At 39.0% G+C, this 27,929-nt stretch overlaps 1 protein-coding gene, 1 long non-coding RNA gene and 1 pseudogene across 4 annotated transcripts in view; 2 read left to right on the forward strand and 1 right to left on the reverse strand.

The window, feature by feature from the left end:
* Window positions 1–3,402, forward strand: part of LOC138165739 (uncharacterized) — a 53,110-nt gene extending 49,708 nt beyond the window's left edge. The window contains exon 2 of the long non-coding RNA XR_011169432.1: window positions 3,222–3,402. This is a non-coding gene — a long non-coding RNA (uncharacterized lncRNA). The remainder of the gene's footprint in view (window positions 1–3,221) is intronic.
* Window positions 3,403–5,563: 2,161 nt separating this feature from the next.
* LOC138165738 (small ribosomal subunit protein eS17-like) overlaps window positions 5,564–27,929 on the forward strand; it is a 53,309-nt pseudogene continuing 30,943 nt past the window's right edge.
* CHAMP1 (chromosome alignment maintaining phosphoprotein 1) overlaps window positions 23,939–27,929 on the reverse strand; it is a 133,634-nt gene continuing 129,643 nt past the window's right edge. For 2 of the 3 annotated variants that reach the window (XR_011169430.1, XR_011169431.1), the window contains exon 2: window positions 25,046–25,543. The gene's annotated coding sequence lies outside the window, so the exon portion shown is untranslated. Of the gene's footprint in view, window positions 24,426–25,045; window positions 25,544–27,929 lie in introns of those variants that run through there. The other variant, XR_011169429.1, reaches the window with a different exon arrangement.

The following is a 27,929-nucleotide window of genomic DNA, read 5'->3' on the forward strand; positions in this document are numbered from 1 at the left end:
TTGACCTCCAGAATATCATATTCCAAACCCTTTGATCCCTTAATGTAGAAGTTGCTAGATCTTGTGTTACCCTGATTGTGTTTTCACAGTATTCAAATTTTTTCTTCCTGACAGGTTGTAATATTTTCTCCTTGACCTGGGAACTCTGAAATTTAGCTATGATATTCCTAAGAGTTTTATTTTGGGGATCTTTTTCAAGAGGTGATTGGTGAATTCTTTCACTTTCCATTTTGCTGTCTGGTTCTAGGAAGCTACATCTTTAAACCATTATATACACTTTTTTTTTTAAAGCAGTTGGGGTTAAGTAACTTGCTCGAGGTTACATGGCCAGTTATTCTGTGTGAGTGCTTAGAGGTATCTGAGGTATCTGAGGTCATAACTGATCCCAGGTCTCCCAACACTGGGGCCGGCGCTCTTACTCATTGCGCCACCTGGCCACCCCGCCATATACACTTTCATAATGGGCAAGAATTTCAAATAAAAATTTTCTATTATATATTGTTATTATCTGCTTTATAACAAAATATACCTCATTAGGGGCGGCCAGGTGGCTCAGCGAGTAAGAGCACTGGCTCCAGTGTCGGGATGACCTGGGGATCAAATCTGGGCTCAGATACTTAGCATCACACCCAGAAATAACTGGCTGTGTAACCTTGAGCAAGTTACTTAACCCCAATTGCTTTAAATATATATATATATATATATATATATATATATATATATATATATACCTCATTAAATATTTAATAATTTTCAAATGTCTATTTTTATCACATCCTTTTAAAAGCCCATTCATGTGTAACGGCATCCAGATTAAAAAGTTGTTTTGTCTAACAGCATTTCTGTTACAATGGTCTCTCAAACTTCACAAAATAAGAGAATTTAGAAATACAATAATAATACAAACAGTGAGCTTCAGATGACATCAATCGCATTTCCAAATAACCACATAAATATAAAAATCATTGATCCTACTACCTTTGACATTTCCAAACTCCTTTAGAGTTATCAGGTATGGAACAATTACATTCAATTAGAGAGATAATAATAATGTAGTGCTTAGCACATGCCAGTCATTGTGTTAAGCACTTTACAATCATTACATCACTTTGATCCAACAATGCTAGGAAGTGAGTACCAACATTATTTTTCTCTTCATAGATCAGGAAACTGGGGAAAACAGAGATAAGATAACTTGCTGAAGATTACACAGCTAATCAGTTTCTACAACTGGAACCTAATTCAAGTTCCCCTATATTTTTCCAGCATTTTTTTTTCAATATTTGTATTTGGGAATCTAATCTAAGATGAGAAGGGTTAACATAATAAGAGGGAGAGGGTCTCTGACCAAGGAAGAATTAACTAGAGGTGGCTATAAGTTGAAAACTTTTATCTATTTCTTTTTCTTTCTTCACTCTGGGATTACTTCTAAATTAGCTGCCTTCCATCATTGCCCTAGAACAATGAAGCTATCAGTCTTTAAGGGAAAATTACATCTTCTTTGAACCTTTATAAAATTTAATCCATACTTTTCCTTAAAATAATTCTATAGAGTGGTATCCCAAAACTTATTAAAATGTTTCATAAGGGAGTGAGTTCCTAGAATTACCCCCAAAGTCTCTCCTGCAATCTTAAAAATGATAAACCTCCAAAATATACTAAGGGGTTCTCAGCAGTTCTACAAACTTTGACTGACTTTTTTTCTGTAATTCCAACATATCCAAAGCTGAAATGACAGGAAAAAAATGTCTTGCAGGTTTTTTTTCCCCTACTAACCTAATCTCCCTCAGGAAACCTAAAGTGAGGGGCGGCTAGGTGGTGCAGTGAGTAAGAGCGCCCAGCATCTGTAGGACCCAGGATCAGTTCAAGCCTCAGATACTTAACACCCATATAAAAAAACTGGCCGTGTAACCTTGGGCAAGTTACTTGACCCCAATTGCTTTAAAAAAAAAAAAAAGAAAGAAAGAAAGAAGGCCTAAAGTGGGAGTTAGTCCTGCTTACTGAGACAATAGCTTCAACTATAAAAGTTCATTAATCTTTCCCAGCATTCTAAACAATCTGTCTACAAGCTTTTCTGGCTGGCTGTATTTTAAATCTTTCAAAGTAACAGAATCTACAAACAGCACAAACATGACACTGACATTTTACATTTTACAAAGACAGTGATACAGACAAAATGATAAGACAGATAGAAATACAAAGAATTCTAACAAAGCGTGCAATCATAATTCTAATTTTACAGAAGGACACAGTTACCAAGGCATGTAGTTTAAGAAACACCAGAGGCACACAGTTACAACTTTAAAGAAGTGTGCAGTTAAAAAAAAAAAAAAAAGCAGAGGCACACAGAGAGGCTAATTAACAGTTTGAGAAAGGATATCCTTACCAGAGTGATCCAAGATGCACTGGGTCACTGGAAGGGCCCTGGAGTTTTCCTCACAAAGAACAGCAAGCTCTGACAAGGCAGGTGCTCAGGGCATTGAAGTAGGGAGAGCACATGGGACTTACCAGGTGAGAGAGGGTCAGACCCTGAAGAAATAAATCTCCAGTGGCACCTAGTCCATTCCCACTGGTACCAGAGAGTTCAGTGACCCAGTTCTGTAGCCAATCCCACTTCTGATGTCAACTAGACTGAACTGGCTAGACTGAACCTGTGGGTGGTCAGAACAGAACAGACCAGGCTAGAGACAAGAGAGTCAGGAACCAAACAGAAGTTTAATTTCAAAGTGAGGGAAGTGGCTTGCAAGCAAGAAGGAAATCTAAACATGTGCTGGGGCCCCTCCTCTCATTGGGGGATAGCAGCAGTGTGGGGAGTTCTCCATACTTATACCAGTGGCTACACAGTGAGCTGTAGCCCTGACAATGAGGGGTAACAGCAACAATGAGACAAGTTTGATTCATAGCAGAACTTTATAACCTGAACATGGGTACTTGTCTGGTGCTTGTCCAAGCTCAGAGAATACCTGGAGAAGCGATGCAGTAATTATGAGATTTTGCTAGAGGGTGAGATCCTGAGGGTGAGGGCAAAGGATTGTTGTTGTTATGCCAAGTTCGGGGTACAAGCTTCTTGCTGGGCCTTAGTTCTGTAAAACAGAGTGTCTCCTGATATCTTAACACATAGTGGGTGCTTAACAAATGTTTATTGATGTTACTTGCTGATTTAAATTAATAATTAAAAGCATAGATACTTGGGTTTTAATTAAATTTTATTTTATTTTCAGATCTGCCTCCTCAAAACAAATCCCTCGGTTGGCTATCTTCAATGTATGTCTATATGCATACATATATATAGGCACATGTGTGGAGGAGTCATCATCACTCCCATATCAGGAGGTGGACATCATGTTTCATTGTGAATCCTCTGAAATTGTAGTTGGTTATTATACTAATGAGAAGTCCTAAGTCTTTTGAAGTTGTTTGAACAGTATTGCAATTATTATATGAATTGTTCTCCTGGTTCTGTTCACTTCACTTTTCATCAGTTCATACAAGTCTTCCCATATTTCTTTGAAACTATCTTCCTTAACATTTCTGACAATACAGTAACATTCCATATCACATACATACATATATATGCATATATATATATATATATATCACATGCCATATACCACAACTTGATTGGCTATTACCCAATTAATGGATACCTTCTTAGTTTCTAATTCTTTGCCACTACAAAAAGAATTGCCTTAAACATTTTTGTACATGTAGATTCTTTTCCTCTTTCTTTCACCTCTTTGCAGTAAACTCCTAATAATAGTATTGCTATGTCAAAGGTAGCACAGATACTTATAATGATATACTGGGACATTCAAACAAAAAATTAATATTAAATTTTAAGTAGGGAAAATAAATGTTAATGACTTAATATGAACAAGGCCGTTTTCTAGCTCCATCTGTCAGGGAGAAAGGAGAGGAAGGAAGTGGCCCCTGTATAAAAAGGATCTCTCTGTACTGGTAGAATGTCTCTCCCTCTGTTTTTCTTTAATCAACACATGCCAAAGTGTAATAATATTAATATGTCAAGGACCTATGATTTCCTTCCATCAGTGGCAATCACTACTTATCTCTAACTTAGTTTTAGATAGTTGCCTCAGATTCAGACCAGGAGGCCAAGCTACCCTTCTAAAAAAGAAACTCATTTGCCTTCTCTAGTGCATTATGGTTTACACATTATTTTCTTCACAATGTTGTAACTATCAAGCAATGTAGAGACACTTTACAGATGAAGATACTGAGGCTCAGAGAGGTGAATGATAGTTTCATAAGATTTAGAGATAGAAGAGACCTTAGGGATCATTTAGTCTCAACCACTCATTTTACAGATGAGGGCACTGAGGACCTGCCTAAAGTCTCTGAGGCTGTAAATAGCAGAGTCAGGATTTGAATCCAGATACTTTGATGCCAAATCTAGTGTCCTTTCCATTATATTATGCTTCCTGTCTAGCACAGTACCAAGAAACATTGTCACCCTATCTGACCTAATTATATTGGATTGTCTTGGGGATTTTTTCTACCTCCATTACAGGACTGCTATAATGACACAGTGGATTTAATCTCAGACACTTACCAGCTGTGTGACCCTGGGCACGTTGCTTAACCTTGCTTGCTTCAGTTTACTCATCTCTAAAATGAGTTGGAGAAGGGAATGGTAAACCACTCTAGTATCTTTCTCAAGAAAACCCCAAAAAGGGGTCGTGGAAAGACTGAAATACCTGAACAACAACCACCTCCATCTCCCCCAAACACATTTACTAGTACTATGGGGTTCAGTTGCACTATGGATTCAATAGATTTTTATGGGTTAGTTAAGGGACTTTTTATAACACTATTTCTATGAGAAAACATGTTCCAGAGAACTAATTTACAAACGAAACTTTGAAGCATATCTCATGTGTAAGTTGGGGAAAGAGCCAGTGATTACCCCAGCAAAACCCATATTGTGAGTGTGAACATGTGTGTGTGTGACAGAGAGAGAGAGAGACAGAGAGGGAGAGAGACAGACAGAGAGAGACAGAGAGACAGAGACAGAGAGAAAGAGAGAGAGAGAGAGTATGCATGCATGTATCAGTATGTGGATTTAACCTGCTGGATAAGAGAAAGGAGGGCAGGAAAGAACAGGGGAGAGGAAGGTAAGAGGGAAGGAGAAATAATTGTTCCTATAAGTTTTATAGAAAAGAAAGAAATGCAAGTCTCCTCACAGGATCCTTGCTCCCCTTTCCCCCAACAAAACTCACTTTTTTTCTCCTGCTTACTCAGCCAAATCCTTAAACTGGCTCTTGTTCAATCCCAGTCCATCTCCCAAAGCAGTTGAAATGACTTCAGGGTCTTTGGGTAAAAACACAAATGCCAGAAAAAAGAGAATCAGATTTAAAGCTAGAAGGAAACTCAAGGGCCATCTGGTCTAACCTCCCCCTCCTCCCCGCCCTCTCCCCCCCTCCCATCCCATTTTACAAATAAGACAACTGGAAAGGGAAAAGTCTCTGAGAGGTGCCTGGTCACTCCAGTAGTGTGTGACTGAGCTAAGATTGGTTTTTGGACTCCCAGTCTGGTCCTCTTCAAACTCTCAGCTTCAAACTCAAGCTGTCTGACTCCCAATCCATGGTATTTTCCATTGTACCACACTGCATATATAGCTAGACGGGACCTTTGGGAGCATCCAGATGAATGGAGGGCCAGAGAAGATAATAGATTTGCCCAAGATCCTAAAACTATAGACATCATCATATTCTACCTATCCCTCATTTGATAGATGAGGAAACCAAAGCCCAGAATGTCCCAGGATTTGCCCACAGACAGTCAGGATTTATACCCAGGTTCCCTGCCTCCAAAACCCAGCATTTTTAAGAGCCAGGATTCAAGCCTCCAGATCCAGTGATCTATCTAGTCAGAAAGCCAGAGGGAAGATAAATAAAGTCCCAGGTTGAATCTCTGACACTACTAACAATGGTGGGAGGCTTTTGTTTATAGGAATGTGAGAAAGCAGCAATTAGCGAGGAGTGCCAAAATTCAGAGCCCTGCGCCTCATTTTACCAACCTAAGAAATTCTCTTTCCTTGAAACCTTAAGGAAAGAATTTTCAATTAGGTCAGAGAACGAAACTAACAGCAGGGGAAAATAATAAGCTACACTAGTAGTTAGAAGTGACCACGATTTTAGAACCTGTGTTTACAGAGATTTGGGTTTTCTTTTTCTTCCTTGGGAATCTGGAGGGGATAGCAGGCAAGGTGGAGTCGTTTTTCAAGGCAAGAGAAACTGTCCTGACAATGTTTGATGTGGGAAATTCCATATGCCCCAACCTGCAAACACTCCTAGTTAGGAAACTCTGAATAATTAGGTAAGATCAGTGCATCTCATGAAAGAGGAAGAGACCAGGATTCCAGAACACAGAAGCAAATAAAGTGGTAGCTGATGGCAGATGAAAAGAAATTATGGAGGGAAAGACACAGGTAAGAGAAAACTTCTAGATCTTTTTTTTTTCCTTTTAAACCCTAAAGAGCTACTTAGGATCATATAGTACCTTAGGCAACTGGTTATATCTGGGGTGGGGACAGCAGAATAGGGGAGTCCCAAGGTATGAGGAAGATGACGGTATTGGCAAGGAATAAAGATCATTTCCTACTCCTTGTACATTCATAGTGCACATATTCATACAAATATGGTACACAAGTCAACTTCAGAATAGTCTCTGAAGTTGGATGTTAGGCTCAAGCGGCAGAAGTTTAAAGATTTACGGATTTTAAAGGCAGAAGTTTCCGTTTTTAGTGCTATATAAAAATATCTATTTTTCAGGTACAATAAAGAATATGAAGAAAGGCAAAAACACAGTCCCTGTCCTCAAGAAGTTTACCTTCTAATAGGGAAAACAATACTCAAATAACAGACTACATATGAGATATAGAGGGAGTAAATGGAAGGTAATCTCCCAGGGAAGGCAATGGGGTTTCAGGGAAGCTGGATGGGAAATGGACAGGAAAAGGCCTACAGCCTAAGGTGGGATTTGAGCTGAGCTAATCTTGAAAGAAGCCAGGGAATCTAAGAGGTGGGCTTGCTTACTTGTAAACAAGACCTGACATAGAATCTCAGCATTTTATTATTCTAAGGGGAACAAATTTGACATTCTTAGAATTGTTCCATAATAGATTTAGACCAGTGGAGACCTCAAAGGTCATCTAGTCCAATCTCTTCATCTTGTAGATAAGGAAAGTGAGTAGGGAGGCTGAAAGCCTTGCAGTGCTCACTCCCAGGGACCCTGGCATTCAAAATCAAGTCTACTTTCCAATACTTCACACGATTTGTGTCCGTTCCATTTATCCAGGGCCAACTGTGAACCTAGGAATGTGTGAGCAAACAAAGACACAGAGACGAGACAGGGCATTGCAGGCACCAGACAACCTTGGTCTCTTGCCCCCTTGTGCTCCAGGGCTCCACATGCTAGGTCAGGTGCGGGAGGGGACAAGCTGGCTGGTGGCTCGGCTTCTGAATTTTAATAATAATAATAATAATAACAGCTAGTATTTATATAACATTTTCATGTTCACAAAACTTCTTACATATGCTGTCTCATTTGACCCTAACCACAGCCCTCAGGAGTAGCTGCTGTTATTATCCCCATTTTACTGATAAGGAAACCGAAGCAAGTTACAAGACTTGCCCAGGGTCACAGCTAGTAAGTGTGTGAGGACACATTTGAACTCAGGTCTTCCTGACTCCAGGCTCCACGTTTTATCTACTATACTACCTAGCTGCCTCTTGATAATATTAATTTACATTAATATTAATGACAGACATTTATATAATGCTTTACCTACTTTATCTCATTTAATTATAGGCTGCAAGTCTATTTCATTATCTGTAGGGAGACACAGGGAGGAATGCCCTATTAGTCTCAGCACAGAAACCTTCTGAGAACCTTTGAGGTAGGGAAGGACAGGAGGGCAATGGGAAATGCTCTATAGAACATGGTAAGAGAAACTCTTCCCTGAAGCATCTTATTTCTGAGTTAAAATCTCCTCTTCACCCTCTCCCTTTGCCCTCTCAACTAGTCACTGCTTTCCTTCTCTCCCTTTAAGACTCAATCCCTCACTCTCCACCTTCCCAATATTTCTTCCATCACATTTTCTCTCCTTTCTTTCTCCTTTTTCTCCCAATCTCCATCATTCATGGAGATTCTGCCATATTATAATGTCTACGAAGCATGAATGTACTATCACATTTTTAAAACCATTTTTCTTTTCCTACAAGAAACTCCAAACATTTTACAGACTTAATCTCACTCATTCCTCAGTCAGAAGTCATATAATTATCATCAGCATCATCTCCTAGAAACCGAAAGGAATATACATTTCCAAATGGTCCTGCCTATGTTTGGAAAGGCCTCTTACTAATGGACTAGTGAAATAACTACCATGAGCTGCCTATTTGTAGAGGGATAACCTCCCAGCTCCCACTTATGACAAGTGTGTGCTGTTACTAGTCTCCATATAAAAAGGACATTTGGCTACAGTGATTTCTCTTCCTCGTATAGGAGATGATTTTTGTTTTTATTGCTGTTTCTTTGCTAGTTCTTTCCAAGAAGGACAAAGTGAGGCCTCTATCTCCAGATCACTCAGAGAGGGTGTCTATTCTAATGTCAATTCTAAGCAATTTATAATGTTAAATTTTCAGTGTGACACTCAGAATGTCTACATATCAGGGTTTAATTTATTGTTTTGTTGATTTCTAGAGTTAAGAAAGTGTGAACATTGTAGTTTGTTGTTCTATCATGTCCAACTCTTTAGTGACCCCATTTGGGGTTTTCTTGACAAAGACACTGGAGTAGTTTACCATTTCCTTCTCCGACTCATTTTATAGATGAGGAAACTGAGGCAAACAGGGTTAAGTGACTTGCCCAGGGTCATACTGCTAGCAAGTGTCTGAGGCTGCATTTGGAACTCAGGTCTTTCTGACTCCAGGCCTGACACTCATCTACTGCGCCCCCTAGCTCCTAGGCCTGTCGCCCAGTTTCACATATCTACCTGCTATTGCTAAAATATGATATCCCCTCTCCAATCCCTGTCGGATTGCACTGGTTGTTCCCATGCCTCAAATGCTGTGTCCCTTCACATCTGCTTTTCAATTTCTTTAGCTTCCTTTAAGACTCAGCTTGAATCCTACCTTCTACAAGAAACCTTGCCTGGTCTTCTAGTTATAAATGCCTTCCCCTCAGAGATTACTTCCCATCTATTCCATACATAGATAGACTGACAGATAGATAATGTCAACATAATTAACATAGATAATGATTATTAATGACTGGTAGTAATTAATACAGATAATGTTCTTTGGTGTTTTTCAAAGTCAATCATGTAGCTTGCAAGGAATTCATTTCTATTTGAGTCTGATCCCATTGATGTGAATAAGTAAGTATTTATCATAGATAGATAGATATTATATGATATGTAATATAAATATACATGTGATATATATTATAAATATCTACAAATATATCTACATCTAACATGATATATACAATACATAATATAGTTATCAAAATATATTTTTGAAAAATAGTTGAATATATTAATTTGCTAATTTAATTGATAACTCAATTAATACTTTAGTTATTTAATTAATTTAATCTTTTAAAAGGCAAGTTCAGAGATCCCAGGAAGTTTCTGACCTAGAGGAAGGTCTCCAGCATGTTTAATGGATCCTTCATGGAAGGAGCCAGATATGGAAATGTGACATGGCACATAGTTCATGTGGAGCTGTTGTTAACAAGACCTGGGCCAAAGTACTGACCCTGGACAAGTGTAATGGTAATGGGAATTTGAAGATCTTCCCTGCCCCTTAATAAGCCTAAGGGAATTTGAAGAACTTCCCGGCTTTGAAGATATACTCTTCCCCCTAATAGGCTGAATGTAATCATATGGAGCCTGTGGTGGGAGGAGTTTGCTGAAGGGTGGGGCAGAGCCCACAAGAAGCTGGGAGTCAGAGCAGCTAGATGGTGGGAAAGAGAGGATGCACCTAGGGAGTCAGTTAGGCTTGTGAGTAAATGTTGGTTTGTGGGAAGGCTAAAGGATGGTGCGGCTCTCTGTGCTGTTATGGCTTATTAACTTCTATGTTGCTACTATGATGGTTTGGGGAATTGGTTTTTTGGTGTATGAATAAATGTTTCATTTCTCTCTTCTCAATAGGGAGTCTGTTATATTTTGCTCTTGAGCACTATCCAGGAATATTTACAGTGGCCAGCAGCACTGTGAATATTATGTTGGCACTACTGAAGAGGTTACCCACTAAGAGGGTTAGGGTTGCTCTGGAGACCCCAAAATACCAACACACTGGGTCCTGCAGAATGAATTCCACTCAAGTCTTCTCAGCCAACTAAAAGTAAAATTTATTAAAAGTTTGCTTGCATTAGACACAGAGTAAGTCTGTGCTAGGTCATTCTATGGCACTTTCACATTCATGGTGTGAGATGGGGTCTTATATACAAAGGTTGTGGGAGGAATCTAGGGGTGGTCTAGAGGAGGAGTTTGGGGAGAGTCTTCAGGAGGAGTTAATGAGGTCAATGAGTGATTAAGGGTGGGAGGCCCCCTGGAGACTACAGACAATGGTGGGCTAGGCCAGTTCAAGGGTGTATTGATATTTTGATAGGCTCAAGGGTGGGAAGTAGATGAACAATGGAGGGCTAGGCTAGTAACTAGTTTAGTAGTTAACAGTTAGTAACTAGGCTAGAAGTCTGGGCCCAGCCACAATGTAAGACTTATTGGCTCATGCAAATGCCTCATCAAATGAGACAATTTAATCAAGAGTCCAAGGGAGGTTCCCAGGGCTTGTACCTCAAGGACTCAAGGAGAGCTGAGGGAGCTCCCAGAGCCTATCATACCTCATCACTACAACAAGTCACTCAAACTCTTACCCTTCCAGGCAACTCTCTAAAGTTTTAAGTCCTTGAGGAGGTACCAACCTGCACTACAAGTTTCACCAAGAAATCATAGGTAAGGGGGGGAAAATGGACTAATACCAATCAGGGTAAGAAGGCATAGATGAACATGGATAAACCTGCACTGGGAGAAGGAGCATTCAAATCAATGACATTAGCAATCTGCCCAACTATACACAGGTGGCTCAGCAGATAGAGTACTGGGCCTGGAGTCAGGAAGACCAGACACTTACTAGCTGTGTGACCCTGGGAAAGTCACTTCACCCTATTTGCCTCATTTTCCTCATCTGTAAAATGAGCTGGAGAAGAAAATGGCAAACCACTCCAGGATTTTTGCCAAGAAAACCCCAAATGGGGTCATGAAGAGTCAGGCACACTGGAAGCGACTGAACAACAACAGAAAACAGCCTTAGCCTTATAGTTTCCCTTTAGCCTAACTATAGCCCTCCCTTCGCCGTTGGCACACATTCATAGACTTGTTCCTGAGATGTTATTAGCAAAGTTCCATGCATCTCATCCCTGCTCCTCCCTAAGCCACAGTGTTTATTGCCACCCCAACAAATTGCAGATACCTGTGAAGAATTCCAGGAAATAATATACATTTTGTCTCACTTCTGGCTTGTTCTGTTGGGAACTCAGTGAAGATTTTTAGGGATTTTTTACTTCAAGAGTTTTCGTTAATTATTTAATAAACATACTCTCTGTCTGGGTATGGGGTTAAGGAAGATGTTTGGAGTTTTCTAATGTGGGTAGGGTTTGGTAAGGAGAAAGGGAGAACCAAGACAGTCCATCCACCATGGTAACCTCAGCAGGAAGCTAGAGAGGGCTTCAGAGATCCAAATCAATCCCTTCATTTTAATGAAAAGGGAACTAAGTCTTCACAGTTTGATTGTTTTTCCTTTTTTTCTAATTAAAGAGACATCTCCAGACTCACTTTTTAAAGGGGTCTATTCACTGAAGGTGTGTAACCACTGTAAGTGAGTTCCTGAATCTTAGCCTAAAAAGGCCAGGGTCTCCCATTGCATCTTGAGCCATCTCTAATCTGTCCTGATGAATATCATCTAGATGAGGTGAAGGCTCTGGGAACCCCCTTGAGCTCTGACTGAATCCTCCAATTTGATGAGGCATTTGCATGAGGCCATGAGCCTTTCATTGTGGCTCTGCCCAAACCTTTGTTACTAGCTTAGCCATCCATTGTCCATCTACTTCCCACCCTTGAGCCTATCTGTCATGCCTGACCCCATTATTGGGTCCCCTCCCTCCAGCCAGCTCTCCTTAAGCAAACTGCCAGGTTTGGCCCCACCCAGGGAGACTTGGCTTGGGAGTTTCAAAATGTGTACTGAACAATAACTGATTTTAGCCTCTGCAAATTCCTGCTTACATAATACCTAACCATGGGCCTCATGGCATGCCTTTAAAAGCTGAGGCTTTGCCTGGGGTCAGGGCTGATCCATTTGGGTAGGGGCCCCATCAGACAACATGGCACTAATAAAGGGTTCACTTCTAAATTGTTTCTTGGGTCTTGCTTGTGTTTTGGGTACAACATATCAAAATATCTATATGCAAATCAACTGTTACCTGACCTCATTAACTCCTCCTAAAAGACCCTCCTCAAACTCATTACTGGAGTCTGACCTCATCTGACACCTCCTGAAGACCCTCTCCAAACTCCTCCCCTAGACCACCCCTAGATTCCTCCCACAACCTTTCTGTATATAAGACCCCATCTTGCCTCCATGAGAAAAAGAGAAGGCCAGAGAATTATCCAGTGCAGACTCACTCTGTGTCAAATTATTCTGGCCTGCTTGTCCGTCACAGATACCAAGGCTCCTTAAGAGTCTACCCATTAAGGAGAATCTCTAATAAACCTTGATTTTCTTTGGCTGAGAGAAGACTTGAATCAAATTCATTCTGCAGGACCTGGCATGTTGGCATTATGGGGTTCCAAGCACCTCAGCATTTTATGGTGACTTCATCATTATCTCATTTGATCCTCACAATAATACTGGGAAGCAGAGGTTATTATTATCCCCATTTTTATAGATGAGGAAATTGAGGCAAGCAGAGGTGAAGTGACTTAACCCGTGTCGTACAGCTAGTGAGCATCTGAGGTCACATTTGAATTCAGGTCTTTTTTTACTTCAGGAACACTAGTCTATTCATTGTGACACTAAGAGCCCCAGTGGGGATCCCAAAGGGACTGATGAGACCTGTACCCCTGACAATAAATATGTGTAAACGTGCTTGCTTCTTGGCTACTTTTCTGACCACATTGAGAATCAGACTCATCCCCAGAACCTAAAGGACTGGAAAATAGAGGTGATGATCTCTTCTAACTAGGATGATGGGTATAGACCTCTCTCCTGGGAACCTTGGACAGGGATAATGAAGGGCACAACATTCAACCCAGAGTTTCCTTACATTTGTGCCTTTTCTTGATATATTTGGACTTACGGCTTTCAATTTCAGGTTACAAAAGGAAAGGCAGACAGGGAGCTTAATGGGATCTAGTTAGAGCAAGTGAATATCTGTACTTTGAAAACTTTGCAACTTGTAAATTTTAAAGCATTATAAAAATGTCGATTGTTGATGGTGATTATTATAATTATCATATGTCTATGTAATAGAAACATAGACTATTAAAACAAAAAGGAACCTTAGAAATTATTTAGTCTTAACCCCCTCATTTCACAAATGAAAAAACTGAAGACCAACATAGGTTTTTTTTTTAAAATCAGTGGTTTTTATCCCCTCCCATCAAAAGGCAGAGTAATATTATTTTTTTTAAGTACACTGAATTTGGAATTAGAAGACTCTGATTACTACTTATTAGCTCTGTGAACTTTGATGTGTCACAACTTCTCTTGGCCTAAATTCTCTTTTCTGTAAAATGAAGAGTTTGTACTAATTACTTTATCTCTAAATCCCTCCTAGTTCTAACATTCTATAAAGTTCAAAGACAAAGAAAGGTTAAATGAGTTGCCCAAGGATATTGGATGGAGAATTGGAAAAGACCTTGGAAATCATCTGTCTAGTACAAGCTCCTCATTCTACAAACAGGGAAACTGAGGCCCAAAGAGGCTAAGTGTCTAACCTAAGATGCCATGGTTGGTAAGTGGCAGGACTTCTAACTCCAATCCAGCACCCTTCCACTTTACCACAAGGCCTTCACCATATAGTTAGTAGAGAGAACTGAATCTAGAACCCAGGTTTCCTGATGCTCAGTCTGATTCTCATCATATTTTCCTTATATGTTGTATTTGAAGATCATGTTATTGATTAGTTTCCTTCCTCTGTTAGACTTCCTACTACCCTCAGGAGTCACAATTAAATTTTGTTTTTCTTAAGTGTGAGGCTAATTAATCCTAGAATATTGGAACATTGGATTCCTAGACAGGTGATATTCTGCTGTGCCGTGTGTTTACAAAGAGGTGACTAAAGGATGTCTGTGTGGTGCTTTGCAATAGGCTCAAAGACAAAACAAAAATAACAATAATTGTTATCTATTGTAAAGCAGATGGCAAGTACAAGAGGATGTTATAAAGATTAATTATTGTTTATACTTCCCTTTGAGATAAGTATCTTTCAATTGGGTATTAATTATGGTTAATAAAAACAGTAGGAACAAAAAGGAGAATGAATGGAACCCTGGAGAGGTAGATGGTAGATGTCCTTCAGTGGGATTAGAGAAACAATTCCTTGTCTTTAAGGAAATATAGGGGCTTCTGGAGTGGTCAGAGAGGCTCCAGGGGCTAGTACAGCATATTTTTCATCACGTGTAATTTGAGCCCTGCTCACCTGCTCACCAATCTAAAATGATCATCTCCTCTTGCCTAGCACACTGCCTGAAATTCTGTTATTTAAAAGTCACCTACTGTGTGCAGAGAATTATACTAGGCTGAGAGATCTATGAAGTTTAGTTAAGACATGCTATTTGACTTCATGTTACTATGGGAATGGAAATTTTGGGGGGTCATGGGTTAGGAATCACAGAGTTTAGAACTAGAGGAAATTGGAGAGAACATCAGGTTTTACCCTAGTATAATTTTTTGATAGTTTGATAACTCTATTTCAATATAATTGGTTACCTTTGTAACCCTATGTATTCTACTTTATGCATTTTTTTAATTTACCTATCAGCCATATTGCAAAAAAAGAAAAAGGAAGAAAAATAAAGTGAAAAAACTAAGCTTTATCTACATTCAGACTGTCAGTTCTCTTTCTGGAGGTGGATCGCATTTTTCATCATGAATTCTTTGGAAATTGTCTTAGACCATCATAGCCAAGTCATTCACAGCTGTTCACCATACACTATTTATTGCCCTTTCTATGTACAATGTTCTCCTGGTTCTGCTCACTTCACTCTGCATCAGTTCATGTAAATCTTTCCAGGTTTTTCATCTGCTTTTCATTTTTAATATTTTATGCACTTAAAAATAATCTTCTGAGAGGGGACCGTGGGTTTCACAAGACTGCCAAACGGTTCCATGATACAAAAATTTTAAGACCCTATCTAGTCAACCCCCCTAGTAGTAGTCAATTATGAATATAATAATACTAACATTATGGAATATTCTTCCAACTATAAATCAAATTATCTTTTCATTGCATGAAACTGTCTCCAGGGATAGGTTATTTTAGAGAATGGAATACTACCTTGGGAATGCAGGCACAGGTTCATAGGAACTAAGGAGAATTTAGAATTCAATTAATCACAGATTCAGAGCTTTAAGGAATTGTAGAAGGCATCTAATCCAAACCCCTCACTTTATAGATGAAGAAAATGAGTCTCAGACAAAATAACTAATTTGCTGAGGGTCATAGAGAGGGTAAGGTCAGAGTCAGGTTTTGAATTCAGGTCTTCCTGACTCCAAGTTCTTCTGTTGAGGTTTAGGATTTAGGGGTGCTCAAGACACCAAAATATCAATATGCTGGTTCCGGTCAAATGAATTCAACTCAAGACTTCTCTCAGCTAAAGTAAAGCAGTTTATTAAAGATTCACCATAATGGGTAGACTCTTAAGGAGCCTAAGTATATGTTAAGCTTGTATTGACAAGCGGGCCAGAATAATCTGACACAGAGTAAATCTGCATGAGATTGAATTCTCAGCACCTTCATGGAGGCAAGATGGATCTTAAATACAAACTGGGAGAATTTAGGGATGGTCTAGAGGAGGGGTTTGGGGAGGGTCTTGAGGAGGAATCTAAAGAGCTTCTTGAGGGGACTGAGGTCAGACTCTAGTAATGAGATCAAGGGTGGGAAATAGCTGAAGGCTACCTGGAGATGACCGACAAAGGAGGGCTAGGCTAGGTTAAGAGTAACAGAGATTTGGGTCTAGCTATAATGAAAGGCTTATGGCCTCAGGCAAATGCCTCATCAAGTGGAAAGATTCAATCAGAGTTCAAGGGGTTTCTCAGAGCATGTACCCCATCACTTCCATCTAGTCCAATCCCCTAGTTTTGCATATGAGGAAATAGAGATACAGAGAGTAAATTTCCTCAGAGTTTCCTCAGTTACAGAAGTATTAAGTAGCAGCAAAACCAGAAATTAAACCCAGTTTTTCTTGGATCCCAAATCCAGTGATCCTCCTCCTACACTATGTGATCCACTAAAAAAAAATATAAAGAGACTTCCATGCATCTAGTCCAACCCCCTTATTTTACAAAAGAAGAAACTGAGTCTCAGAGAGGTGAATTGATTTGTCCAAGGCCATCCTAAATAATAACCAATAGAGTCCAAATTCAAGGTCAGGTTTTCTACCTTCTTTTCCTGTGCTCTTTCCCTTAAACTAGACTGGTTACTCCTATGGCTAGCTGGGAAGAGGCTGAGAGAGAATATGGGAGTAAAGCAGTAGTCAGCAAGAAGTCAATGAAAATCACAGAAAATTGGGAAAACAATAAAGACAGCTTCACCTATTTTCTGACTTTGTATGGATCAGGACCTGGTTCTAGATTAGTCATCTAAAGTACTTGATCCTCCTAACTGGGCTAGACTAGAGCTGGCTTACTGCCTTACCTAGCCACCTTTCCACCTGACTGACCATGTTGAACCAAGTCATAGTTGTATGTCTTACCATGTGCAATGATCCATTATTGGTCACTTTATTATACAAATATTTTTCCAAGGACATATCAGCTGCTTCCTCCAGGTTCTACCTCCCAACTCCTTCCCCACCACCAACCTGACCTCCCCATAAAAAACCACATGCTGAATGGAAATTAAACTTGTTAAATCATATCATGAAAAGAAATTCATATCACAGCTATCTCTTTCTTAAAAATCTTCTGAGTTCTGACTTAAATTTTTCATACTAATTTAATATTATTGTAATCTCAGAAGACTTTGTATTAAAAACATATCAAAAGGTCTAATAGCTCACAGGATCCATGGAAAGGACTGACTTAAATGATCAGCTTGTTACATTGGAGGTCTCTTCCACTACATTCTTTGGGTTCTAAAATCGTCATTCTTTTATTGCCCTATGTCTTAGATCCATTGGGCTTTGCCTCTGTTATATAATGTGATATCAAACATGTGGCTTATGGGAGTTAAAAACACAGCTCAGTCCTTCTTGCCTATGTACTTTTAATTCAATTCAAACTGACCAACATCTATTAAGAACCTGAGCAAGGCTCTGTGCTGAGTGCCGGGTATACAAAAATCAAAAGAATTCTAGACCTCTAGGAACTTACATTTCTTCTTCCTCTAGGAAGTCTTCTCTATTAAACATTATGAAATTGGAAAACTACCTCACCCCATGGCCAACTATACCTTTAATTTCAGATGGAATAATTATAATAATTACTGTGTTAAAAATAGCAAAAGATGAACTTATTTGGAGGTAAGGGGGAGATAGAGCTGAAAGGTTAGAGGAGTAAAAAAAGTCCAGAACTGACTAAGCAATACTAATGAGATTTTTTAAATGATAAAAACAAAAAAATCTGATCAGATAATGGCAGCATTATCCAAGAGGCTGATGTCAAGCTTAGCGGCTTACCCATGGAACTGCCAGCTTCCTGAAGACAGTGTTGTATAGCTTGTGTAACACAAAGAACAATGGACTTGTAACTAGAAGACCTAGGTTCGAATCCTTGTTCCATCACATATCAGCTTGGTAACCATAGGCATAACATCAAATTTACCTAATCTTCATCTTCCTGGTTGATAAAATGAGGATGTGACATACTGACTATCTAGCTTACAAGGATATTATGAGAATCAAATCATGTAATGTATATATACATACATATATATATATATATATATATATATATATAATCTTTATAGTCAACTCTTCAAATTACTGAATATTAGCTGTCTGGGTATATCCCAACTGTTTTTCAATTTAAGGATGTTTCACAAAATAGTCAGATAAAGCAATAGGCCATTATTATGGCACATTTTAACTCATTTAGTAGCCCACAGCCTAAACTGAGACATCTAAGGATTGAAATAATAAGATAAAGATATAATTGGAGAGGTCACTGGGCCTTGAATACAATGACCTTCTTGCTATTGAATGAGGAAGGGAAATCAGAGATGGTCCTAAGGAGAGCCTGTCCTCAAAACTTGAAAACAAAGCTTCAAGGGGCAAGTAGGTAACTCAGTAGATAGAGAACCAACCCTGGAGTTAGGAAGACTTGAGTTCAAATTTGTCCTCAGATACTTACTAGTTATGTGACCCTGGACAAGTCACTCAAACCTGAGTGTCTACCCCTTAAAGAAAGGAAGAAAGAAAAAGAGGAAGGAAGGAAGGAAGGAAGGAAGGAAGGAAGGAAGGAAGGAAGGAAGGAAGGAAGGAAGGAAGGAAGGAAGGAAGAAAAGAAAACTTTACCAACTCTCCTTTCCTCCTAGTTAATGTCAAAGGTCCTATGTCCCCTACATCAGGACATTAGGAAATGCAAGCAAGACTATAAGTTATTTAGGGAGAGATCTCTCACTCAAATCTCTGATTGGTTTCCCATCTTTGATACCACAAGCAGGGAACCCTTGGGGATTCATCTTCAAGTCCATTATTTTATAAGCATAGGGCAGGAAAGTTTCTAGAATAAGGTATTGAAGTTTTCAGAAAAGGGAAGATCGGAGGAGGGGCAGGTCCGGCACAGAGGCAGCCTGTCACAAGCAGGTCTTATGGATCTCAATGTGGTGCATCTCTTTAGCAGGTGACCAAATCTGATGCTAAAATTAATCATTTAATCTTCAAATATTTGAAGGGCTGTCATTCTGAAGAAAGATTAGCCATGTTCTGGCTGACCCCAGAGAGCCAGACTATTTTAAAAGTAATGGATGACAGTTGCAGAGAAGCAGGTTTAGGCTTGATGTAATGAAAAACTTTTTAACAATTAATGGAATCCAAAAATTGGAAGGCATTGCCCCAGGAGGTATTCACTGTAAATTTTTTTTGTTTGTTTTTTAAAATTTAATATACTTTATTTTTTTGTTTCTTTTTTAAAAAATTAATTTTTGTTTACTTTTAGTTTACAAGATTCAATTCCACAATTCCTTGAGTTTCACATTTTGTCCTCCTTCCTCCCCTCCCCCTATGGCAGCATACAGTCAAGTACAGGATTTGTAAATACTTTCACATTATACATTAGTCAGGTTATAAAGATGGATTGTATCAGATGGAATGAAAAATGGTAAAGAGGACATAAAACCAAACAAGAAAAGGGAAAAGATCAGGTATTTTGCTTCCATCTGTATATAAACTCAGTTCTTTCTAGTTCTTTCTCTGGATGCACACATTTCTGTCCATCATGAGTCTTTTGGGATTGACTTATATCACTGCATTGCTGAGAAGAGTCCAATCTATCAAAGTTGGTCATCACACATACATTGTGTCTGTAATTGTATTCACTGTAAATTTGTGAACAAAGCCTAGATGAATTGTTAGAGATGTTATAGAGGATATCTAAGACCCTTTCTGACTCTGAGATTCTGTCATTCCATGATTTTTGCTGTGGCTCAGACTTTAGAAGCAAATAGAGGGCTGAACCTGGAGTTGGGAGGACTTGAGTTCAAATCCAGTCTCAGACACTCACTAGCTGTGTGACCCTGGGCAAGTCACTTAACGTCTGGCTACCTCAGTTTCTTCACCTGTGAAATGGGAATAATAATAGCACTTACTCTTCCACCCCCACTCTCACTCCCTTGGTTGTTTAAAGGATCAAATGAGAAAATATCTGTAAAGCACTTTGCAATCTTTACAGAAATATGTAAATGATAGCTATTATATATATTATTATAACATATTATATTATGTATATATTATTATAATTATATGTGTGTGTGATCCTAGGCAAGTCATTTAACTATGTTTGCCTCAGTTCCTCATCTGAAAATGTGCTGGAGAAGAAATGGCAAACCCCTCCAATATCTTTGCCAAGAAAACCCCAAATGGGTCATGAAGAGTCAGACATGACTGAAAAAGGATTTAACATAGCTATTATCATTATAATTATCATTTGTAGTGGTGGTGGTGCCAATGGAAATAGAAGTAGAAGTAGTTGTAGTAGTAGTAGTAGTAGTTTTATAAGATGACTAAATTGGGAGATTGATCAAAATGAAGTCTAACGCTTTGAATTTAATACTCAAATGTTATTTGAAGATGACTTTGTTCTATTCCCACTCCCATCACTCTAGCCCCTGTTCTCTTGCAATAGTTTCCTATCCAGCATTGTGAAAATATGTACCTTTGGGAGCAGAAACAGCTTCCTTTGTCCCTCGTGTATCACTAAGCCTGGGAGTGTGATTAGTATTCAGACCCAAAGAGGAATAAATATTGTGGAGGAAACAGCATTTGGACAAAGTCAAGCTTAAGCTGAGACCCCATCAAATATGATTCTTAGCCTAGAGTTCCTGTTGAGCTCTATGACCCCCGAAGTAGTATATTCCTTAGCTCTAACTGGAGTTCTGTCCCATGTGAAGAAAATGCCTAGCAATAGCAATTTCAGTCTCAGGATATGGAATACTCCAGAGTGATAAGATCATAGCTGGAAGGGATCTTTGAGAACAATTAAGATGACCTCCCTCCCTTTACAGATAAATAAGCTGAAGCTCAGAGAAGTTAATTGGTTTATCTAGGATCAGGGGTCAGATTTTGAACTCAGGTCTCCCTGGCTCGAAGACCTACATTCTATCCACTATCCCATAAAAATGCAAAGCAGCTGTGACTACTTAGGAACATCTTGAAATAATTGACTTTTTTTTTCTATCCTGTATGTATCCTAAAATAAAGCTTTTGCAAACAAACTATAACTATGGTCCATTTGTCAGATCATGAGAATCCTTTGAACCAAGTGGCTTTTACTGACACATCTGATCTCCCCCTCTTCTGGCCTCTGCCCTAACCTATCCATCTCACAAACCACTGCCAGTTTTATCTTCCTTAAATATCATTTTTGACAATCATTGATATCCCCCTCTTCCTCTCCACCCCCGCCCCCATCACACACAAAAAAATCTTTCAAATGTTTCCTATTGCCTATAGGCTAAAGTCTAAAATCCTTAACCTGGCACTAGAAGATTCTCCATAACCTAGGCCCATATATAATAGTATTTTACATTATTTTATACAAAAGCTCCACTCCAAAAACACCTGGTCAATTCATTGTTCACTGAATACTCTATCCGGTCCCACTTCAGTGACTTTGCTTACACTGAAGGTATCAAACATTCTAGGGCCAAATGAGGCCCACAACATGTCTGAGGGTAGCCCAAACCATGTTAAAATGTGACTGGGAAATATTTAACAAAATAAATAAAATAACAAACACAAAATACAAAAACATATAGATAATACTAATATGTGGCTTTCCAAGCTGATATGCCACCCACAAAGATCCTTAGGTGGCCGCCATTTTTATGTTAGTTTTTCACCACTGGTTTACATCATTTACCCTGCCTGAGGAATACTCCCCTCTGCTTGTCTACTTTTTTTTTTAAGACCCAGTTAAAGTGCTTTCTTTCTCATGAACCTTCTCAAATAGCTTTAGGTTTCTGTGACTGCTCCCTCTCCTGACTCTCTGTAACATTCATTGTTTACATCACTCATTGGGCATTATTAAACATTACCAGTACATCAAGACTGGACTTATTCTCCCAACACACATGCTTACCAGCAAACTGGAATCCCAGAATCAGGCTAGTGTTATGGGTTCTTTGAGTAACTTTGAAGAGATAGAAGGTATCTTTTCTCATTCTATTGCTTCAAGCTCCATTCAGGTGTTTTATCTCCAATGTTAACTAGCAATGATCAGCACCTCAGTATTACTTAAGCAATTAATATCCATTAATTTTTACAATGGGACATTTTTACTGAAAAGATATAGCAAGAACAGAAATATAAACATTTTCCCCAAATTCAAAGGAGCACAATCTCCCCTACAGCCTCTGAGAGTGGGAATGGGTTCAGGCCTGGTAAACTTTCTGCATAGTATTAATCCCACCAAGTTCCCTCCCAAATGCAGCATGGACAATGGGTAGATGAGTCTATGTCAGCACTTCCGGCAGGCCGGTGCCCTGTCTCTGCTGTTTGTCCTTTGTCTTCCAAGAGGACCAATAATGTTACTTGGTGATGTCTAGATTCCTTCATGAGCTGTATTTAAGGGAGGCAGAGCTGCACAAAGTCACCAGCCTCATTCTCTCTCCCAGAGCCATCTCAGTCCAGTAGCAAGACAAAAGTCAAGACCGATGACAATAGCCCAGGATGTCTAAGCTCTAAGAACACCACAGTGAGTGCTTCAGTGACCTTAATGAATGTTGGAACAAACTGTTCTCACCCAGCCCTGCTGCAGGGGGAGGGAGGCGAGTCTTCCCATGCTTGGGGTAGGCCTGTGGGTTACCCCAAGCTGGGTTAGCCCTTCTGTAGAGACAATTTTATAGGGTGTAGTGACTACACGACCCTGAAAATGGCTCAGCATGCCCTCACACCAGAGGTGCTGGACCTCCTGAAACACATCCTATACCCCATGAACATAAGCTCGTCAAGAACAGGACTCTCTACCCTCAAGGAACTTACAATCTAACAGGGGAGACAATATGCAAACATATACAAAGCCAGGTAAAAATGCAGAATATATAGGAAATAATTAACAGAGGAAAGGCAATGGAGGGATTATGGAATGAAGTAACCTCTGAAAAGGTGCTTTGTAAACCATAAAACGCTACATAAATAAATGTCAGCTATAATTTACTGGTCACTAATGTCTGCTTGGTTTTTTTTTTTCTTTGTTTAATTTGTCCTTACATTTCAGATCTATGGAGAGTCTTATGGTGTGATATTATTATGATTATGGTTATAGATTATTATTAATGATTATTATTATAGAGAAAAATCAATTAGTTCTTGCCTCCTTGTACCTTCTATGCCTACTTGCCACCCCAAGGAAAGTCCCCCCCCCCTTTTTTTCCTTTCCCTTCACTATTGAAATCCTCTGAGGAGCAGTGCTAAGATCATAATCCTGTTTAAATAAATAGTGACCCCATTTAGGTCATTAATTCCAGCCAGGTAAGAAATGTGGCAAGGCTTTAAAAGCACTATGGGCAAAGGAATACAACCCATTTCACCCACAAAAGCCTCTCTTCTCTCATAAAAATACAGACACCTTCAGATCCAGACTATATTCTCTGCCAACCCCTATGCCTCAGAGTGTTGACAAACCATCAAAGACTAAGATGCTGGGAAATGAATAAAGCAATTAAGCTCAACCTGTCTTTTGGTCTTTCTTCTCAGACAGGCCCAACCTCTCCAGGTACTAGCTACATTGGCAGACATCCTTGCTGGCTACTGCATCATGTGGGCTACAATATTCCTGTGGTGAGGATGGCAGGGGATGAGGATATTGGCTCTTATGATGAATTCAGAGGAATTGCCCGAGGAATTTAAGACACTCTTCCCTACCCATGTGTCTGATCAGGGCATAGACTAGCTTTGCAAATGATTCTCATTTGCAGCCTCCAGGCAAAACATTTCACTTGCCTTTTACAGAACCCAAAAGGAGGCTGAGGAACTCAACTGTACTAGGTGTTGGTAAGACTAATACAGGCTCAGTCAAGCCTTTTGAAGATTAAAAAAGAATTTATTATGAAAACACAAGCAACTATCACAATTTACACAATCCTTAGAATTTTACTGGATCTGTTGCTGATGCTTCTTGCTCCCAGGAATTATCTAGTTTAATTGGAAGATGAAATAGCTGGGGTGGGGTTGAGGCTGAGATAATGGAAGGCGAATATATAGCTTGTGCCTTGTAAACTACTAGAAGCAGATATTTTGGGGCCTATGTTCAATGTTATGGCATATAACAATAGCACAAATGTGTATAGAGTGCTTTAAGATAGAGTGCTCACAATAGCACCATAAGGCAAGTTGTGTATGTATTAGTGTTTCCATTTTCAAGATGAGGAAACAGTCTCATGTGGTAGTCTGTTCTCTGCCATTTGCTAGCTGTGTGACCTTGGGTAAGTCAATTTCCTTTCCTGGGCCTCAGTTTTATTTCCTGTAAAATAAGGGCATTGGATTAGAAGAGGGATTCAATTTCTTTTGCATCAAAGATTCTTTTGGCAGTCTAGCAAAGTCTTTGAATCCCTTCTCAAAAGAATGTTTTATATGTATCAAAAATATAGAATTATAAAGAAAATCAAAAGCATTAAAACAGTTTTCAAAATATGTTTTAAAAGACACTTATGAACCCAGGTTAAGAATCCCCAGAGTAGATGATTCCCAAGAACCCTTCCATTGTTAACATTCTCTTTTGGTCTACCCTGCTTCTGTTAAACAAAATCTTTGTGAGAATCATCTCTACAGGAATCAAGAACATCTTTGATGAGAATATTAGTTGAAGACAAAGATAAACAGGCTTTTGCAAGGAATTTTCACCAATGCACCACATCATGGGGTGGCTAGGTGGCGCAGTGAGTAAAGTGCTGGCCCTGGAGTCAGGAGGACCTGAGTTGGTTCTGGCCTCAGACACTTAACACCCACACAAAAAAAAACTAGCCATATAACCTTGGGCAAGGTACTTAACTCCAATTGCCCTCCAAAAAGGCAAAAAAACCCAAAACAAACAAAAAACAATATACCACATCTTTACCATTTTACATTTGAGAAATATAGAGATTCCAAGATATGACTTTGTTTATTATTTTTTATGAAAAAGCATTTCACTTGGAGGAACAAATTCCATTTTGTACAGACTTTTGATTGGCTAACAGTAACCCATTTTATACATTGCTAAGAGACCCCCCCCAAAAAAAGTGAGAAAAATATCCACATACTATAAGATTATAATAAAAATGAGCTTTTTTCTTCAATTTTTTATTTAAAAAAATAAAAATTTTTTTTCAACAGTCTCTCATCCACACATGAAAATTATTCAACATTCCTTGAAGGACATAACAATAGAAATAACCTGTTTTGATGACCAGATCTAGTTGTCAATATAAATATAAAACAGGGAATATGTGCTTGCCAAAGACATTCACCATTGTGCTGTAGGAAATCCAGTGCAGAGTCCAAATTTAAGAGAGATTCCCTGTCGATGTTCAGGTCTGCCTGGTGCTCCTGTTTGCTGATGAATTTGTTCTGGTTGCATCTAGCTCTGGGACACTGCAGAACCTATTGGAAGAGATTGGTGACAAATAGATGAAGAATATCTATGGCCCAGATTACAATATGCATTCAGATGGACAACCTAGAAAATTTGTGGGTCAGTATGTATATCTGGGAGGGACAGTACAAAGGGACAATGAGCTCAGCACTCAGAGTTGAACAGGAAGAAGAGAAAAGTGGGATGAATTGTCTTCAAGTAAACTACAAAGTATCTTTCATGACTTCAAACTTCCCCAGAAACAAAGGCCCATATATTTAAAAAAATTTTAATAATATTTTATTTTTCTCCAATCACATGTAAAAAATTTTTAACATTCATTTTTAAAAATTTTGAATCCCAAATTCTCTCCTTCCCCTCCCCCCAAGACAATAAACAATTTAATATAGGTTATACAGTGCAATCATGCAAAAAATATTTCCATATTGATCATGTTGTAGGAAAAAACAGATTAAAAAACACAAAAAAGTGAAAATCAGTATGCTGTGATCTGCATTCATACTCCTCCAGTTCTTTTTCTAGAGGTGGAAAGCATTTTTCATCATGAGCCCTTTGGAAGTATCTTAGATTATTGTATTGCTGAAAATAGCTGTCCTTCACAGTTGATCATAATGCAATATTGTTGTTACTGTTTACAATGTTCTCCTGCATCAGCTCATGTAAGTCTTTCCAGGTTTCTCTGAAAGCATCCTGCTCATCATTTCTTATAGCACGATAGTATTCCATTATAATCATATAAAATAACTTGTTCAGTCATTGCCTAATTGATGGGCATCCCATCAATTTCCAAGTCTGCCACCATAAAAAGAGCTGCCATAAATATTTTTCTACAAATTTTGCTTTTTAAAAATCTCTTTGAGATGCTGACCTAGTGCTGGGCCAAAGGGTATATATACACACATTTGTAGTCCTTTGGAAAGGTCCATATTTTTCATACAATAAACTATCAGTGCTGTGTGGGGGTAAGACATAGAATAAAATTGTCTCCAATGAAATGAAAAGACATATCACACAGGTGGTAAGGAAGAGGTGTGAGCAAGCTGTATGAATAACCAATGACCAACAGGAATAAAAGATGTTACCAGAGAAACATATGAGCAGAAGAAAAGATAAGCAGGCAAGAAAGGTATGCAGGGGCATGGGACGGCAGCCAGCCAGAGTGCATGTATGACAATATCATTGAGATGTCAGGAGAAAGTGATTAAGGCCTCTTGCATGTTGAGTCCTGGTAATAAGCATCAGAAGCAAGGTTTGAACCTGAGTCCTTTGAGTTTTGCCAATGCTCTTTCTGCTGTGCAATTAGGAACCGATGTGTTCTGACTTAGCTCACTATTCTTTCTACTGTATTGGATGAAAGTAATCTCTTCTTATTCTGATCTCATGGAACCTTATTGTAATTTACATTTTTCTCATTTCTCTACCTGTCTTATCCCTATGTTATTAGCTTCTGGAGGATGAGGTCATGTGCCTTATTTATCCTGACTCCCCAAAGGTCTAAGAAAAGATATTTCACATAATAAGAGCTTACAAAATGTCTTTTGAATGAACTCTACTAAAGCTGACACCTCTCTTACCAAATACAAATATTTAAGTAAAATCTCTTGTCTTGATTACTGTCCTTATCTAAAATCTGGGCCTGTCTGGTAGGGAATATGTGATATGAGGAATTTAAATGTATAGAAAGGCGAACATATCTTCATTTACATATCAAAATAATGATCAATGGTCTTCAGTGATATTTATGACACAGGACCTTTAAAGTCATGATCTACACTCATGAAATGAAAAGCCACTGGGTGAATTTTTGAAATGCCTTTCTTGCCTCTTTTCTCGATTTTCTGTTCCTATTGCCAGATTCTAAAATGAATGTAGATTAGATTGTTGTTTTGCTTCAGTTGCCTACTCCTTGTGACTCCCTTTGCAATTTTCTTGGCAAAGATACTAAAATGGTTTGCCATTTCCTTCCTCTAGCTCATTTTATAAATGAAGAAACTGAGGCAAACAGGGGTAAGTGACTTAGCCAGGGTCATATAGCTAGTAAGTGTCTGAGGCCAGATTTGAACTCAAGAAAATGAATCTTCCTGACCCCAAAGCCCATCACTCTATCCACTTCACTACCTAGCTGCTGACAGATTAGATGGCAACTTTTTTTTTCCTTTTGGAGAGCAATTGGGGTTAAGTAACTTGCCCAAGGTTACACAGCTAGTATTTTTGTGTGGGTGTTAAGTGTCTCAGGCTGGAACCAAACTCGGGTCCTCCCGACTCCAGGGCCAGCGCTTTACTCACTGCGCCACCTAGCTGCCCCTAGATGGCAACTTTTAAATATACTTAATTAAGAGATTACCTTTTAGTTTGGGGGAGCTCAGGGGTGGCAGTAGGGCAAACCTAGAAACA

The sequence above is a fragment of the Petaurus breviceps genome, unplaced genomic scaffold (assembly GCF_028583685.1).
Source record: "Petaurus breviceps papuanus isolate PSGF00001 unplaced genomic scaffold, PetGlider_PUasm1.0 214, whole genome shotgun sequence".
Classification (NCBI taxonomy): Eukaryota; Metazoa; Chordata; class Mammalia; order Diprotodontia; family Petauridae; genus Petaurus; species Petaurus breviceps.